The sequence below is a fragment of the Protopterus annectens genome, chromosome 6.part0 (assembly GCF_019279795.1).
Source record: "Protopterus annectens isolate FY-2018-M chromosome 6.part0, PAN1.0, whole genome shotgun sequence".
Lineage (NCBI taxonomy): Eukaryota > Metazoa > Chordata > Ceratodontiformes > Protopteridae > Protopterus > Protopterus annectens.
Genome location: NC_056737.1, coordinates 913,039,829 through 913,056,455, shown reverse-complemented (window position 1 = coordinate 913,056,455; position 16,627 = coordinate 913,039,829). Strand labels below are relative to the sequence as shown.

The 16,627-nt window shown below is 44.7% G+C and overlaps 1 protein-coding gene across 1 annotated transcript in view; it reads right to left on the bottom strand.

Moving 5' to 3' along the window:
• The window catches only part of WARS1 (tryptophanyl-tRNA synthetase 1), a 572,087-nt gene that overhangs the window by 160,758 nt on the left and 394,702 nt on the right, over positions 1-16,627 (bottom strand). The gene's annotated exons all lie outside the window — the stretch shown is intronic.

The following is a 16,627-nucleotide window of genomic DNA, read 5'->3' as shown; positions in this document are numbered from 1 at the left end:
CCAAAAGGATAAAGAGTCTCAAAAATATGTCTTATGCTGCCCAACTGAAGGAACTCCAGCTCTATTCAGTCGCTTACCATCTGCTCAGAGGCGACCTGTGCCTGACATACAAGGCCATGTCCAACCCAGAATTGATGAACATGCTTCACCTCAAAAAATCTAGATCCCTCAGAACTACAAGGACGGGAGACTTAAACCTTGACACGGTTATTAACAGGACGTGCTGGAGGGACAGATTCATCACCCAGAGACTCCCTATGCTGTGGAACAAAATCCCGGTACATGTGAGGCAGAGCACCTCGCTGGCATTGTTCAAGAGAAATCTTGACCAATGGATGGGAGATCGCAGATACACCCCAGGGATTACCTCAGTGTCACTGCTTGACAGAGGCACAGCAAAATAATGGGCATAGTATCCTTCAAACTAAAGGGGTGGCGAAAGCCACACAACTCTGGGCTAGGCTTATAAATGCCCTTGGGCAGATAGCCTAGTATGAACCTATGAACTTCTTAATTCATAAAAGTGCTTCAGCAGGACTCCTCGGCTTTTGATATTTGATGTGGCAGAAAGTCAGCGTGAATTTCCTCCTATAAGCTGCTCAACTGTCCTGTGGTTAAGACCTTGTGGGTGTATGAAGTTTACTATGTTATGACACAATGCATCTTTAATGTTTTACTGCAAAGCACTTCACTGTGTATTATGCAATGAACACTGTGAATTTGATGGTCTGAGTTTATAGCTAGTAGTTTTTCCTTTAACTTTCTTACCACGCCAGGTTTTGTACCAACCATTTGAGTTTATCCATCTGCAGCCGGACTTACAGTTTTCATCCAGTCTACAACTATTTTATCTAGTGCACCTACTAAACTCACAAATATATCATCCCCCATTGTTGTTCCCTTCACTGGTACCAGTTCCACAAATTATTCAGCTACCTGCATATTTTCATCTACACCACGTATATAAACTTCAGGTGATGCTGTATCACTTACATCTGTACTTTCATCAGTTGCTACAGAAAATGCTACAAATTTATCAACTTTTTTCTTTGAGTTGATTGTTAAGGTTTTCTGATAATTCATTAATTCTATCCGCAACTGTATTTCTTGAAAGGCTTACATTTGCAAATGCTTGACATTTTTCAGGGCAAATATCTTCCATGGCCACCAACATACATTTTTTTACGAAGTCCCCCCCTGAAAAAGGCATTGATGACAGCTATTTCTGATGCAGTCCTGTAACACACCCGAGCTACAGCATCAGTGGCTTGATGAGCATGTTTAAACACTAACTGCTGCTTTTTGAGTGACTTCCCTAACTCTCTAACTTTTTCTTCTTGCAACTTTTCACTACATTCATCATACTTTAAAGCATGAGTACTTATGTAATGCCTCTGAAAGTTATATTCCTTCGTCACAGCTATATTTTGCTTACAAATCAAACAGGTTGGTTTTCCAATCACTTTAGCAAAAAATTAAATTTTCTGTTTTTCCTGCACCACACAATGTTCTTCACCAACTGTTCTTATCTTTGAAAACATGATGAAAGGATTCAAAGTAAGTTTATATATAACGATCCAACTACAAAGCAAGACTAGTGCTCGAAGGCCGGGTAAAGTGAGAGTCTGCTCCGTCACATTCACGTTTAATACCTGTACAGTACAGAGTTAAAGCAACAAAACAGCCATTCTTTAAAATATGATTAATATGCTTAATGTAAAAAAGGCAGAGGGCCATTTGATTCATTACAAAAACACAACAATACAAAAGTATAAGTGATAATTTTAAAGGAGAAAAGACTGGATTAATTAATCATATAAAACATAAGGTAGGCAGACTGTAAGACTGGAGCAACAAATGTGCCATGGGACGGATGCTTGACACCCCTGCTTTAAAGCCATCAAAACTTTACTCAAACCCTGAGTAAAATCCTGACATTCATGTTGGGGATCTTTAGCTACAGGGGAAATATGCTTGGTTTTCTGTTTCTTTGGGATGTCCACACGAAACATCCTAGGAGGGTCTGACCCTTGGTGACACTCAATAAGCACAGTAGGATCTTCTCTCTTACCAGAATCTGTGGAATCCCCATTGGTCCCTCAGATATAATCAGCCGAGGTTCTCCCTCCATGTCTGCAAAGGATTTGAGGATATGTGAGAAGATGGATCCATGCCAGCCTCCAACAGGTCTGAGGCACAGGAATCCGAAGCAGCCACCAGACGATCCTCCGGGCTTTCATCAGCCTTGAGAGAGAAGTCCAGGGAGGGTTGGACAGCAGCTGTATCACACTGAAGATTTTTGGCTTTTTTGTGTGCAAACGGCTGACTCACGGGAGGTGAAGACTCCGCCATAGCACCCTGAGCCAACAGCTTAAGACGTTGGTTTTCAAGGTAACTAGATAAGAAGAGATGACTACATAGGGTCTCTGGGAGAAAAGCTTGGCAGACAGAACACTACGTATGGTCACGGGAAGCACACAGACAAAAGGAGCATCGATCGTGATGATCTTTATGGAGAATCTGCCTCCCACACAGACATTTTCCTTTTCTGGATGACACAAAAAACAATCAATACTAAATAAAAAGAAGATAAGGAGAAATCCCAACGGTACATAGGTTGATAGATTAGTACTAGGCTAACTGCACTTGTGCAACATTTTAAGCCTAGCCAAGTATCCCAAATGAGAATCAAACCGTGCACCTTGTGTCTGTAAGGCAAACATCTTGATCATTATGCCAACCTCCCAAAAAAAAAAAAAAAAAAAAAAAAAAAAAAAATTCTTGGTAACCAGCACAGAAGAAAGGATTTCAGACAGTTCTTTGGTTCAATGACAGTGTTCGGACTGGCGGCAAAGAAGTTCTGAGTGTGTGTGTACGTATGTCACTTTTATGCCCTATGTTTTGCGCAGGGAGCACACATGTGACATACAATACCTGTCAGTACTAAAAGGCTTTGGTCTACTGGCCGGATGTTCGGCTATCCTTGGCAGGAGATTCCTTCAGTTAGGAATACTGCAACAGTAATATGGAAGGACATTCTCTAACACACACATGAAACCAGAGGTAAAGAGACAGTGCAGTCAAATATCCAACAGCCTGCACCAACCATATGAGCTCAGGGAAGCTGAAACACAAATTTTAAAAAGCACTGTGATTACAAGTAAATACAGGTAGTCCATTTGGAGTGTAGGGATACACTAGAACACTGCTGCTTAGGAACATAGAAACAATGCTAGACAAACAAGCATAGGAACCATAAGATGCCTAGCTGTATTAAGCAGACACAAAGTTTTTGGCACCTTTTATAAGTAATTAATAGTGCCCACTTCCCAAATCAAGCAAGGACATGCACAATACCACGGATGTTCTATGCATCCAACTATAAAGACTCAGCTTAAAAGCAGACAAAGAAGCATTTTCTTGATCTGTACTGCTAAAAATTCCATAGGCTTGAAATACATTGAATATGGAACCTATCCCTCCAGTAAGTCTTACTTTTAATTAAGATACCAAACTTAGTGAATCATTGCTACACCACTGTTTGCATACATATACAGCAATCTACACTGTAGTGGTAGGAAGATAAGCTAAAAACACAGCGGACTATCTGATGCCATTAAATCTGTACCTCAAAACCCCACTCCTGCTTATCTGAATGCTCCCTAAATGGATTCTGTGATAAAAAAAACATACAACTATTACTATTGATAAACATACCTCAAAAAAAGGATAAATGGTGATCTCCACAGTGCTGAAGTTAAACAATAAACAAATACTTAGTTTACTGTTACTGACAGCTAACCTTTACCAGATCCAGAAAAAATGTGCAATTTTATTCAAGTAGGTTCAAGCAGAAATTTGCCACAAGAAGTGGGTGATACAGAGTGAAGAGGTGCATATTTCGAAGCATTACTCTGAAGAACAGGGTTGAGAACATTTTTAGAAGATCTCAGCCAAAATGTAAAATGTCCAGTGGTAGTAGTGTCTTCAAATTAATGCATGCTTCCGCATACTGGACAACCTCCATAAATCAGTTCATAATAGTAGATGACTAAAGGCTGCCCAAGTTGCTCGTCTCTTGCTAGTATGACGTTAAGAGTGGGCAGAAGGGTTACAAATCAAAGATTAGCAGTTTGGAGGAAAATCCATGGGGTAAACAAATCCTGGGGGACAGAAGTTAAGAGTTGGCGGAAGGGTTAGAAATGAAAGATTAGCAGTTCAGAGGAAAATCAAATGAGTAAACAAACCCTGGGAGACAGAATGCTCTAGCAACCACCAAGGGTTTGATGAAGACGGAAAATAGAAAGCTAACAAGGCTATGTAAAAATGTATGGTCTGTGACTACTGCAAAACAGGAAGCAGACGAGATGTGTGCATAGGTATTTGAGGAAGTGGATAAGGTACAGTGTAAGAAGGTAAGCAAAAGAGGGCAATGAAAGCTGAAAAGGTGCACATTCAGATGGAGCTTACAGAATGATATAAAGAAAAGGAGCAGAGGCCAACCTAAGTAAGGATGGCATGAAAATCAAAGAAGCCATGGAAGAAGGATGGCAGGAAAATCAAAAAAGCCATGGAAGAAGGATGGCAGGAAAATCAAAGAAGCCATGGAAGAAGGATGGCAGGAAAATCAAAGAAGCCATGGAGGAAGTAGTGATACTATAGGAACTCAAACTTGGTATTCATGAAAGAAAGGGAAGGTGCAAAGCAGAATAGGGGGAGAAGGGGATAAAATCCAGGACAAACAAGGAGAAAGTGGAACAGAAAATTACTGCCGTGATACAGGACATCATACAGTGACCACATGGATTGCCTCCCAGGTTATACTACCAGATGGAGATCTTTAACACATCACTACCTTCTGTACAACTGCCTGTAAGCTGGAAGACAGAAAACTTTAAAGAAGATCTGTCAATGTCAACGTACAAACTCAAAAGATGGCAAGCAAGGAAAACTGTTGTTCCAGCAGAAAGAAAGCTTCTCATAGCATGGGACAAACCTGGCTATGTTGCTTCCAGGTGGTGAACTTAAGTTTAAGAAAGAAAAATGTACAGCAGAACTGCTGCAGTTGGACCACATGGATCCTTGACTTCAAAAAATCTCAATACTACATAACACCATAATCAGAAAAAAAAAATCTCTAGACATTATGCAAGTTCAACAATTCATTCATTTTTCTGATACCTGCCTTATATAATACTCAAGGCTGTAGGGAAGTTAGAATCTCAACGAGCAATGTATACAACACATGAATAACACTATTTAGGATACCAATTCACAGATAAGGCACCATCCACCAAGGGAAAAAAAACAGCATGCAAAAACAGTAAAAACGATGAAGTTAAGTGATTTATCAAATAAAGGTGCTTGTCTTCTTGAACTAGATCTAAAAGTAGGCAGTTACTTTGTTAGAAAAAGAAGTTATGTACTCACCATAATGTTCCATGTTGGTAGTCCATCTCACCCTTCATTTTTACATATGGGTTTGGAGCCGATCCTTGGCTCCGACTCGGCTGATTTTCAAGCTCGAAGACTTCTGGTTGGCTCGTGGCTAAGCAGGTATCCCATGGTGCACCAGTGTAATCCCCAGATCTTGTTTGCTGCTCGCTAGAAACAGAAAAAAAAAAAAAAACCCTAACCAACAAACCAATACCAAAGGGTCACCAACCACGAAAATTAAAGTATTACCTCCAGATCTTCCAGGATGGGGCAGGAGGGCGGGTTGGTAAAAATGAAGGGTGAGATGGACTACCAACATGGAACGTTATGGTGAGTACATAACTTCTTTATGTTAGGTAGTCCAATCTCACCTTCATTTTTACATATGGGACAGCGTTCCTAGCACCTTAGTCTTGGGTGGCTCATTGGAAAATACTCCTGAGCACCATGGAGCCAAAGGATGCTCTACCCCTGGAAGCCAAATTCAACTTATAATAAGTAGTAAAGGTGTGAGGGGTAGACCACGTAGCTGCTGCACAGATATGATCAAGTGGTACCCTGGCTTGAAAGGCTGCAGAGGTAGACAGAGACCTGGTAGAGTGAGCCTTGATCCTGTGGGGTAAAGGTCTGCCCTCCAAACTGTAGATGATGCCTATGCAACTAGAAATCCAGTTAGACAATGTCACCTTAGAAACAGGTAAGCCCAATCTGGAGTCGGAAAAAGAAATGAATAACTGGTCTGACTTCCGAAATTCTTTGGTCCGTTGCAAATAAAAACGTAGCTGTCTATGAACATCCAGCTGGTGGAAACAATATTCAGCTGCATTACAATGATTGGGAAAGAAAACTGGAAGCTCAATGGACTGATTTAATGTGGCAGCAGAACAAACTTTGGGAAGAAACGAAGGACTGGTACATAAAGAAACCCTGTCTTTATGAAAGATTAACTAAGGTGGCTTAATAGACAGGGCTTGTAGCTCAGATACACGTCTGGCTGATGTAATAGCTACTAAAAACACAGTCTTCCAAGACAAACATTTAAAAGAAGATGAATGAGACGGTTCAAAGGGAGGGGATGTCAATTTGGACAATACAAAATTTAAGTCCCAAGAAGTCACAGGTTCTTGTAATGATGGCCTCAGTAAAGTGGCTCCTCTCAAGAAAATCTTGCATAGCTTATAAGACATATACGGTTGACATTTGGAGAGTCTAAATAAAAATGAGAGATTGCCGCCAATTGTACTTTGATGGTGGCCGCGGCAGATCCCTGCTGAAAAAGCTCCAAAAGGAATTCCAGAATCACAGGAATGGGAGCAGTGTAAGGATCCAGGTTCATTTTCTGTGCCCAAATAGAAAACCTTTTCCATTTACTGTCATACAGCCTTCTGGTTGAGGGTTTATGTGAGGATAAGAGAGTATGAGACACTGATGAAGAAACATCATGAAGTCTGACTAGAGATGGAACTGGAGCAGCCAAGCTGTCAATTTGAAGTTGTGGAGAATGGGGTGTAGTGAACCCAACATGTGGGTCAATAGATTTGGAACTGGGTCCAGAATCCAAGGATCATCCAGGAGAAGAGGCTCGAAGAAGGGGAACCAGACCTGATGAGGCCAGTAAGGAGCAATGAGGATCAACTTGCTTCTCAGCCAATTGGGGATAAGAGGGAATGGAGGACAAGCATATAGAAGTCCCGTGGGCCAGTCATGGACCAGAGCGTGTCTGAGTGTTTCCCCTGGAGGGGGAATTAGGGAAAAATAACTGGGCTGGCAAAAAGGTCACAGCAAGGTTGTCCCCATTTTTGGAAAATCTGTTCTGTTATTTCCCGTTTCAGAGACCACTCGTGAGGCAGTAAGATTGCCTGGCTTAGCTTGTCGGCTATCACACTGGTTGTCCCCGGAATGTGCATTGCCATCAGAAAGTGCTGGGAAGAAATCGCCTATTCCCAAACTCGCATGGCCTCTTGACAGAGTGGGTAAGATTTGGTACGGCCCTGTTTGTTGATATACCGCACAACCGACATGTTGTCCGATTGTATCGCAATCGTCCCTGGAGGAAGAACGTCCTGAAGTGCTTGCAACGCCAGAAGCACCGCCCTCATCTCCAGAACACTGATATGCAGATGAGCCTCATGTTCTTGCCATGTGCCGTGGACAGTCCTGCCAAGATAATGCCCCCCCACCAGACCTGGGAGGCATCCGTGGTCACAGTGGCAACGGGTTGGGCAGGCACAAAGGGAGCTCCCAAAACAAGTTGTTGGGGGCTATCCACCAATGAAGGTCCTTTTTGCATGATTCCGTCAGCAGGATAGGGTGACTCAGCGATAGATATTGGAATGACCACTGGGAGAACAGGCGCCATTGGAGAATTCTCATGTGCAACCTGGCTAAAGGTATTAACAAAATGGTTGAGGCCATTGTTCCAAGAAGTTGAAGAATCCGTTTTGCTTTGACCTTCCGAAGCGGAAGAAGACACTGAACTTGTGAGATGAGGTTTTGTGCTCTTTTGGCGGGGAGACGAACTGTCATATCCCCTGTGTCTACTTCTGCGCCTATAAAAATCACAGATTGCGAGGGCAGTAATGCAGGTTTTTCCCAGTTTATGGAGATCCCTAGTTGAGCACAAAGCTGAATGGTGGCATCCCTGTTTTGGATGAGTAGATGCCTGGTGGGGGCGGTCAGAAGCCAGTCGTACAAATAAGGAAACACCTGGAATCCCTGACATCTCAGGTGAGCTGTCACTACTGCCATGCATTTGGAGAACAACCTGGGGGCTGTTTTGAGACCAAAGGGCAGAGCACGAAACTGATAATGGCTGGCTCCCAGCTGGAAGCGCAGATATCACCTTGACGCCTTGTCCATTTTTATATGGTAGTAGGCGTCTTGGAGATCCAGAGAGCACATCCAATAGTCTTTCCCTAACAACGGGAGTATAGACTGCAGTGCGACCATCCAAAACTTGTCCTTCCTCACGGATTTGTTTAATCTGCTGAGGTCTAGAATTGGCCTCCAGTCTCCAGTTCATTTTGGGCCTAAAAAGAACCGGGAGTAAGTTCCGGATCCTGTCTGGTCTGCTGGGACGGGCTGGATGACTCTTTTTAAGAGCAACTTGTCGATCTCCACAGTTGCCTGATCCCGGTGGTTGGGTGGAACATCTGGGATCTTTTTGGGAACAAACGGTGGAAGGGAAAAGGGTATGATATAGCCTCTGGTAACAACTCTTTGTACCCACTTGTCTTGGGTTATATTTAGCCAGGCTTCTGAATACAAAGAGATGCGACTCCCGACTGGCCCCAGAGAAATGCAGTCGGGCCCCACATCAGGAGTGCTGATAAGGCCGTCCTCAAAAGGAATCACTGCCTTGCTGGTATTGCGGACCGCCCCTGCCTCTAAGGCGACGTCTACCATTTCCTCCTCCTCTGCCACTGAAGGAGGATTCACTCTGTGTGTCCGGAAAGACCCTCTGGGACTTTTTAACCACATTTTACCTCCTCCTTTGACCTTTGGCGTATGGTCGAGAGGGTATGGTAAAATGGACTCCCCGGCAGAGAGAGAGTCTTTCCTTCCTGCTCACACTGAGTGAGTGTTTCTTTCACCTTGGGACCAAACAAGAAGGAACCATCAAAAGTACAGTTTTGTACCTACCATAAATGTAGATGTTCGAGTGTTCACCCTGCTGCAGTCATCACACTTGGGCTATCCTGTCGTCAGGCGGTCCCGCAGTCGGCCGGATTTCCAAAGTCTTGGTCCGACGTCGGTTGGTGTCACTTCATCCCTGATGTCACAGCGCCAGGGGTATATATATTGCAACCGACTCCATTTTCTTCAGTTTTTCTTGCCCCAGATGTCAGGTGATCCAAATTAGTACCAAAAGGTATGAACACTGTACAAACACAAAATCCCTTCAGCTATAAGCAAATACATCAGAAAGGCATAGCAAAGATTTAGCCAGTAGATCAGAGGGGTTGGAGGGAGGGTAACCTGGACTGCAACAGGGTGAACACTCAGACATCTACATTTATGGTAGGTACAAAACTGTACTATGTTCATCGTGTTACCCTGCTGCAGTCATCACAGTTGGGTTGAGTCCCAAAGCTAAGGTAGGGTGGAGGCATCATAGAGGGTTAGTGGAGGCAATGAGGCCCTGCAGAACTGCAGTGGCGAAGCCAGTCCTGGACTTAAAGTAAAGAGGCAAGTGAAACTGTTTGGTGAAGGTGTGTACAGAACTCCAAGTTCCAGCTTCTAAAATTTCCTTGGTAGGAACCCCCCTGAGAAAGGCAGTAGAGGTAGCGGTTGCCCTGGTAGAGTGGGATCTAATGGTAGGAGGAACTGGTTTCCCATGATGGGGATAGCAGAATCGTATGCAATGGTCTATCCATTTAGAAATGGTTTGTTTGGATATGGCCCTCCCTTGAGAAGCTGTAGCATAGGAAACAAGGAGCTGGTCAGTTTTTCTGAAATCCTTAGTTTTATCCAAGTAGTAACAAAGTTGCCTGTGAATGTCCAAGGAATGCAGGAGTCTCTCACCTTTGTTCTGTGGATAAGTGTTGTAGTGAGCTGAAATAGCTGAAGCATGGATTTTAATAGAGGAGAAGGAAAGTCCTTTATGCAACATCTCAGCTAAATACTGCAGAATGTGAGGCATATGAGGCTGAATTGTGTCTTGGCCTTTAGCTTGGTTCCAAGCACAAAACCTTTTCCATTTGTCCGAGTAAGCCTTCCTGGTGCTTGGCCTCCTGGCCTCTAGAATAACATCCAGTACTGCTTGTGAAAGAGGGGCTGAGGAGTGGTTAATAAATTTGCCATGCAGCCAGGTTTAAGGTTTTTTATCTGGCTATGTAGAATCTGCTTGTCTTGCTGCGTGAGTAAATGAGGAATTTGAGGCAATATCCATGGTGGGCTGTGAGCTATATTCTTCAATAGCGGGTACCAGTGCTGGCATGGCCAGTCTGAGGCTATGAGAATCAGTCGAGGTTTCTCCTTTTTGACCTTCAAAAGAACCTTTGTGAGAAGAGGTAATGGAGGAAAGGCATATGCTGTCAGGTTTTTCCAACTGAAGGAGAGAGCGTCCACTTTCCAAGCTTGATGGTGGAATGTCCTTGTACAAAATGTTGTCAGCTGGTAGTTTTGAGGACTGGCAAACAGGTCTATATTTGGTAGACCCCCATCTCTGAGTTATCATTGTAAATATTTGTGGGTCTAGCTTCCACTCGTGGGGATCTTTGATGTTTCTGCTTAAGTCATCTGCCAATGTGTTTTTCTGTCCTGGCAGGAATTGAGCCTGTAACTGGATTTTGTAGGCCAGAGCAGTGTTCCATAAGAGTATTGTTTGCCAGCAAAGAGGGTAGGAATGTGTGCCCCCTTGTTTGTTTATGTACCACATTACTGTGGTGTTGTCCGTCTTTATTGCAAGTTGCCCTGGCTGTAGTACATCCTTGAAGGCTGTCAGAGCTTTCTGTACAGCTAGCATCTCTTTTTGGTTTATGTGCAGTTTTCTCTGTTCTGCAGTCCATAGGCCTTGAATGCCTTGCCCTGCCATGTGTGCCCCCCAGGCATAGTCTGAAGCATCTGTTGTGATAGTTTGCCTGGGTGGGGGCAAAATGAAAGGCTGACCCTTGTTGAGGTGACATGCCTGTGCCCACCATAGAAATTCCTGTTGAAGGCAGGGAAGGAGAGATATCACTGTGTCCAAGCTGTGGCTGTGTTGAGACCATATGCTTTTTAGGTACCACTGTAATTTCCTCATATGCAGTTTTGCAAATGGTATTATCAGAATGCAAGATGCCATGAAGCCCAAAGCCTGCAGAATTTTTCTTGCAGTTAATTGGGTCTTTGTTGCCATTGTCTTGAAATATTGAGTCAGTTGTAATTGCTTGTCTGGTGTAAGGTAAGCCTTCTGGGCCATTGTGTCCAAGCTGGCACCCAGGAATGTCATTTTTTGTGAGGGTACTAGTTTTGACTTCTTTTCGTTTATTGTGTACCCCAGACAATTTAGAAGATGCTTCACAAAAGCCAGATGTTCTTTCTGCTTGGATGAGGCAGTCGTCCAGATATGGATATATTTGAATTCCTCTTTGACTGCAGTATGCAATTACTGGTGCCAGGCATTTTGTGAATACTCTGGGCGCAGCAGATAAGCCAAAGGGCAGTGCAGAGAATTGATAATGGGTTGAACCTGCAATGAAACGGAGGTATCTTCTGCAACTTTGTCTGATAGGGACATGCAGGTATGCTTCCTTGGGGTCCAACGTTACCAGCCATGCTTCCTTGCCCAACATGTGAAGTAGCTGCTGTAGTGTTAGCATCTTGAATTTGGGCACTTGTAAGTAAGTGTTTAGAATTGAAAGGTCCAGAATTGGTCTCCAAGCATTTTCTTTCCTGGGTACTAGGAAGAGTCTTGAGTAAAATCCTTGGCCTTGCTCTTGAGTTGGTAGCCTTTAAATGACTCTCATGGCCATGAGAGCTAAAATTTGTTTTTGAGCCTCTGCCCTTTGATTTTGTGGCAGGTTTGGCATTCCTCTTTTTATTGGCAAGGTGTGAAATTGGAATCTGTATCCTCGTAAAATTATGTCTAGGACCCATTTGTCCTTTGTGACCATGTGCCAGTTGTCTGCAAATAGTGCTAGTTTTCCCCCCAAGGGGGCTGACAAGAGAGCTTTGTTTGGCCAGCTGAGGTGCAGGTCATTGAGTGTGTCTTCTGGTGGGTTGAGACCTGTCTTCTCCTCCCTTCTGGGTTGCAGTGCTCCATTGGCGAGGCTTATACTGAGCTTGTGGTTGTCCTCTGCCCCTTGGGTGCCTGTATTTACCCCTCTGAGGCCTGTCAGTGGCTGGAAAGGACTAATTTTTTGTTGGCCAGTTTCTGCTGAAGCGAGGGGGTTGTACTTGTAGAAAATCTTTGACTGTCTGCATTGATTTCGCCTTATCTTCCATTTTCTTTAAAACTTCTTCTGCTTTAACACCAAAAAGAACATCCTGCTGTAAGGGAGCATCTAATAGTTTTGCTTTAACATGATCAGGCAGATTTTGTTCTTTTAACCAGGCATGCCTATGTATAACTGATCCAGTGACAGCTGCTCTGCAGGAGAAATCTAATGAATCAAACCCACATTGCAAGGTATGTTTGCCCACCTGCTCGGTGGCGTGCAACAAATCCTGTACTTCTTTCATTTCAGATTGTTGAGGTAAGGTGGTTATCTTTTGTTTTAACTGAGAAATCAGGAATTGCTGATACTTAAGCATATGAAATTGACAGTTTAGTGCTCTCATAGCTAAAGTGGCTGAGGTGTAAACCTTTTTCTCCCATCTGTCTAGTGATCTTGAATCCCTTTCAGAAGGTACTGGATTTTTAGCCATGGAAGCCTTAGCCCCCTTGGGACCCTGGGAGATAGCCTCTGGGTCAGCTACTGGGCTTTTGTAAAGGAATTTGTGGGAATCAGGTACTCTGTAGTATCTGTCAGGCTTGGCCGGGGCAGGAGGTAGAGAGTCAGGGTTGAAACTGGATTCTAAATAGACATCATCCACAATGTCCAAAACAGGAGGGATGGCTAGAGGTCTGTGTTGGGGGAGTAAAAGAAACTCTCTCAGCCTTTTCTTGGAATCAGAGTAATCCTGACCTTCCCAGTGAAAATGTTCCCTCATACTGTGTAAAGTTTCCCCAAAAGAGTAATCTTCTGGAGGGGAAGCTGAGGGAATAGATTCCTCAGCATCAGAATCTTCATAAGGAGAGAAGGAATGGTCTTGGTCCTCAGAGGAATCCAAAGAAATAGACAGTTGTTCAGAGGAAGCAGAATCTTCCTCTTGTCTAGGCCTTTTGTCAGGAGGAGGCTGTGAACCCCTGATAAGAGAAATCAAATCTTCTGCCATTTTGAGCATCTGTTTCTTAGGCATAGGGCCTTGAACAGGAGACTGAAGTGAAGCCTTTTTCTATTTAGAAGGAGTCTTCAACTTGGAAAATGTTTTGACTGTAAGAGACGTCGGTCTGAAAACGCCTTCAGAAACCGATGGTGTTTCAGAAGTACCAACGTCCTTGGAAGGTAAATCGTCGGTAGGGCCTGAAGTAAAAGGCTGCGTCGGCCTAGTACATTCTGACAAAATATCTGTAGAGGTCTCGGGTTCCAGAACTGCGGTAGTCAGAGGCTGCGTCGGAGCCTCACTGATAACCGGAGACCAGATCAACCGAGGTCTCAGAGTCGGGCTTAGGCCTGGGCTGTCGGTCCTTGTCCCTGCGCTTTTTGTGCACGCCGGTAGTCGGTAGCTCCGACGGCATGCTATAGTTACATTTTCTACCAAAAAAGTGTTGTGCGAAATCAAAACGTCTTTTAATAGTACGTTTATTAAATCTAGCACAAAAACGACAAGAAGTGACATCGTGATCAGGGCCTAGGTAAGGTATGCAATAAGAATGAAAATCCTTATGAGGTATTTGCTTCCCACAAGAAATACAATTGTTAACTTTTTCTGACATCGGTCTGAGGCAAGAAAAGTTTCCCCAACGAGGTACTTAGCTTTACAGAAGACTTCGATCTGAAATTCGAAAATCTCAGGAGTCAGCCGACCGGCACTTGCGAACTGCTTCTGCTTCGGGCACCGCGCGACAAGAAAGACTGGAGAAAATGGCATCGGTTGCAATATATATACCCCTGGCGCTCTGACGTCAGGGATGAAGTGACAGCAACTGACGTTGGACCAAGACTTTGGAAATCCAGCCGACTGCGGGACCGCCTGACGACAGGATAACCCAAGTGTGATGACTGCAGCAGGGTAACACGATGAACATCGGGGCAGTGGTGAAGGTGGACTTAAATGGCTCCGTAAAATTACACAAGCGCATCCAGGAGTGGCGCCTAAGGGCAACTCCTGAACCCGCTGCTCTGCTCACTCCATCAGCTGCATGGTGGAATTAACTACCGAATTTAGGGTTGCCAACTGAGCAGAGATCCTATCAGGGACAACCTCAGGACAAGCACCCTGTATATAATCTCCTAACTCCTTGAGGAGATCCCTCTGCAATCTCGTGAAGTGGGTAAGATAGTTCAGAGATCAAAGTGTAAATGCCGCTGAACTAAATACACATTTCCCAAATCTGTCCATCTGTCGAAACTCCTTGTTTGGCGGATGAACAGAGGAAGAAGTCTTCGCCAACTCCTTCTTCGTGGCCGCTACCACCACCATGGCATCTACGGGAACACCCTTAGACAAGAATTATTTTCCAGGAGGGGCAGACAGGAACTTATTTGGTCTTCTGGGAACTGGCTCCATGGCAGCGGGAGTATCCCACACCTTCTGACTAACCAGATCCATTAGTTTGTCGAAAGGTGGAGAGACCCAAGAGGCAGAAGGTTGAGACTTGAAAGCCTTCAGGTACACAGACTCCTCATCAGAAGTGTTGACTGTGGGCCAGTCGCACCTCTGTTTAAGGATCTCTAGGATGTCCACAAAGGAGACATCACCAGAGGACGACTTGGGGAACCCTTCCGACTCCTCAAGGTCAGTGTCCAAGGTCAGAGACTCATCCTGGGAGTCAATATGCTTCCTCTTGCATACCCTCTTCCGAGGAGGCTCCTCGAAGGGACCTTCTGGGGAGGCCTCGGAGGAGTGGGGACCACCAGCCTGTGGCTCCTGAGGCTGCGGGACTCTACTGTCTCCAGAGAGAGTAGGTAATGAGACCGAAGTGGGAGCCCTGGGGGAAAGAGTGCTTGTACCACTGGCAGGGGCTGTAGACTGTGACAGCACACTCCTCATCACCTCAAAAGCCGACCTCTCCGGCTCTGAAGACCCTCCCCGCTCCGAAGAGATAAAGGATGGCGCTGGAGCCCAAGCCATCGGCTCCGAGATAGATGCAGGGTCTGAGCTCACCCTGGTGGAAGCACCGAGAGGAAGGCTCGGAACCGAAGAAGTTCGATTCAAACCCTCTCCATCGGTGCTGACAGAAGAGCTTTGGTCCCTGGACATGACGGATTGAGCCGAGCATGTCAGAGCCGAACTCAGCTCCAATGCAGCAGCAAGGGGAGCCGGAACAGAGGGTTCCTCTGTTGGTAACAAGCACTCCGGCTCCGAAAGGCCAACATGGCTCAGAGGAGGAATCACAGATGAGGGCAAAACTGGCTCGAGTGGCTCCTGAGCCGACTAGGTTGGAGCCAACAAAAATTTAGTCAGAGCAGATGACTAGGAGTCTCAGTACTACCCTCTCCACATCTTCTTCCGAAAGGCTCCTGGAAGATCTGGAAGATAAAGTAGGGGATCTCGACCTAGCAGGCACTGGAGACCTGATTAGCAAGAAGACCGGTAAAGATTCTACAGACCGGCTCCGAGCAGTAGAGTCAACTATTTCCAAAGATTCAGCAGTCGGCACCGAAGCACCTGTGACCGACTCTGATACCATGGTGCTCTCCTTCGGCTCCAAAGACTGAGGAGTCGAGGAGACAGATTTTGGTAATTTGGAAGGCGGCTCCAAAACACCAGCCGGTGCCGGAGAAGGCCTTTTTGAAGCGTTAGATTTGGAGTCAGATCTGGATTTTGAAGACTTAGAAGAAGAAGAAGCTGACAAACCAGATAAGGCTTCCTTGAAGGTTGGCTTCAGAAGACCCCTGAGTATCAGCTTGTTCTTTCTCTCCTGCAACACTCTAGGAGAGAAAGCATGACAGAAAAAGCATGATTTCTGCAAATGGATGGCTCCCAAGCAGCCATCCGTTAATGACATTTTCTGGGAGCATTTCACGCAATTTTTGAACCCAGAGGGTTTATGCTCCTTGCTATCCTTAGACATTGCAGACACACGAGGAAAACCAGAGGAAAAATAGAGAATAACGGAGGACTAGGTCCTCTAACTAAAACGGGCCTAGCCCTGCAGAAGAATTACACGAGGACTAGGTCCTCTAAGTTAAACGGGCCTAGTCCGGCGTAAGAGAAAATTAGGTCTTTCAACTAAAACAGATCGTTTTTTTTAACACATACACAAAGAGATTCAGCCACACAGGAAAATTTTTAAATGAAAATTACAAATAATAGGGTTACACGAGGACTACGTCCTCTAAGTTAAACAGGTCTAGCCCAGTGTAATAGAAACTGGGTCGTCTAACTCAAACAGACCAAGTATATAACACAAACACACACACGTTCAATAACACAGGAAAAACTTTGCAACCGCAATCCTAAATAAGACTTTAGCGGATCCCCGCCAAACACAACAAGTTAA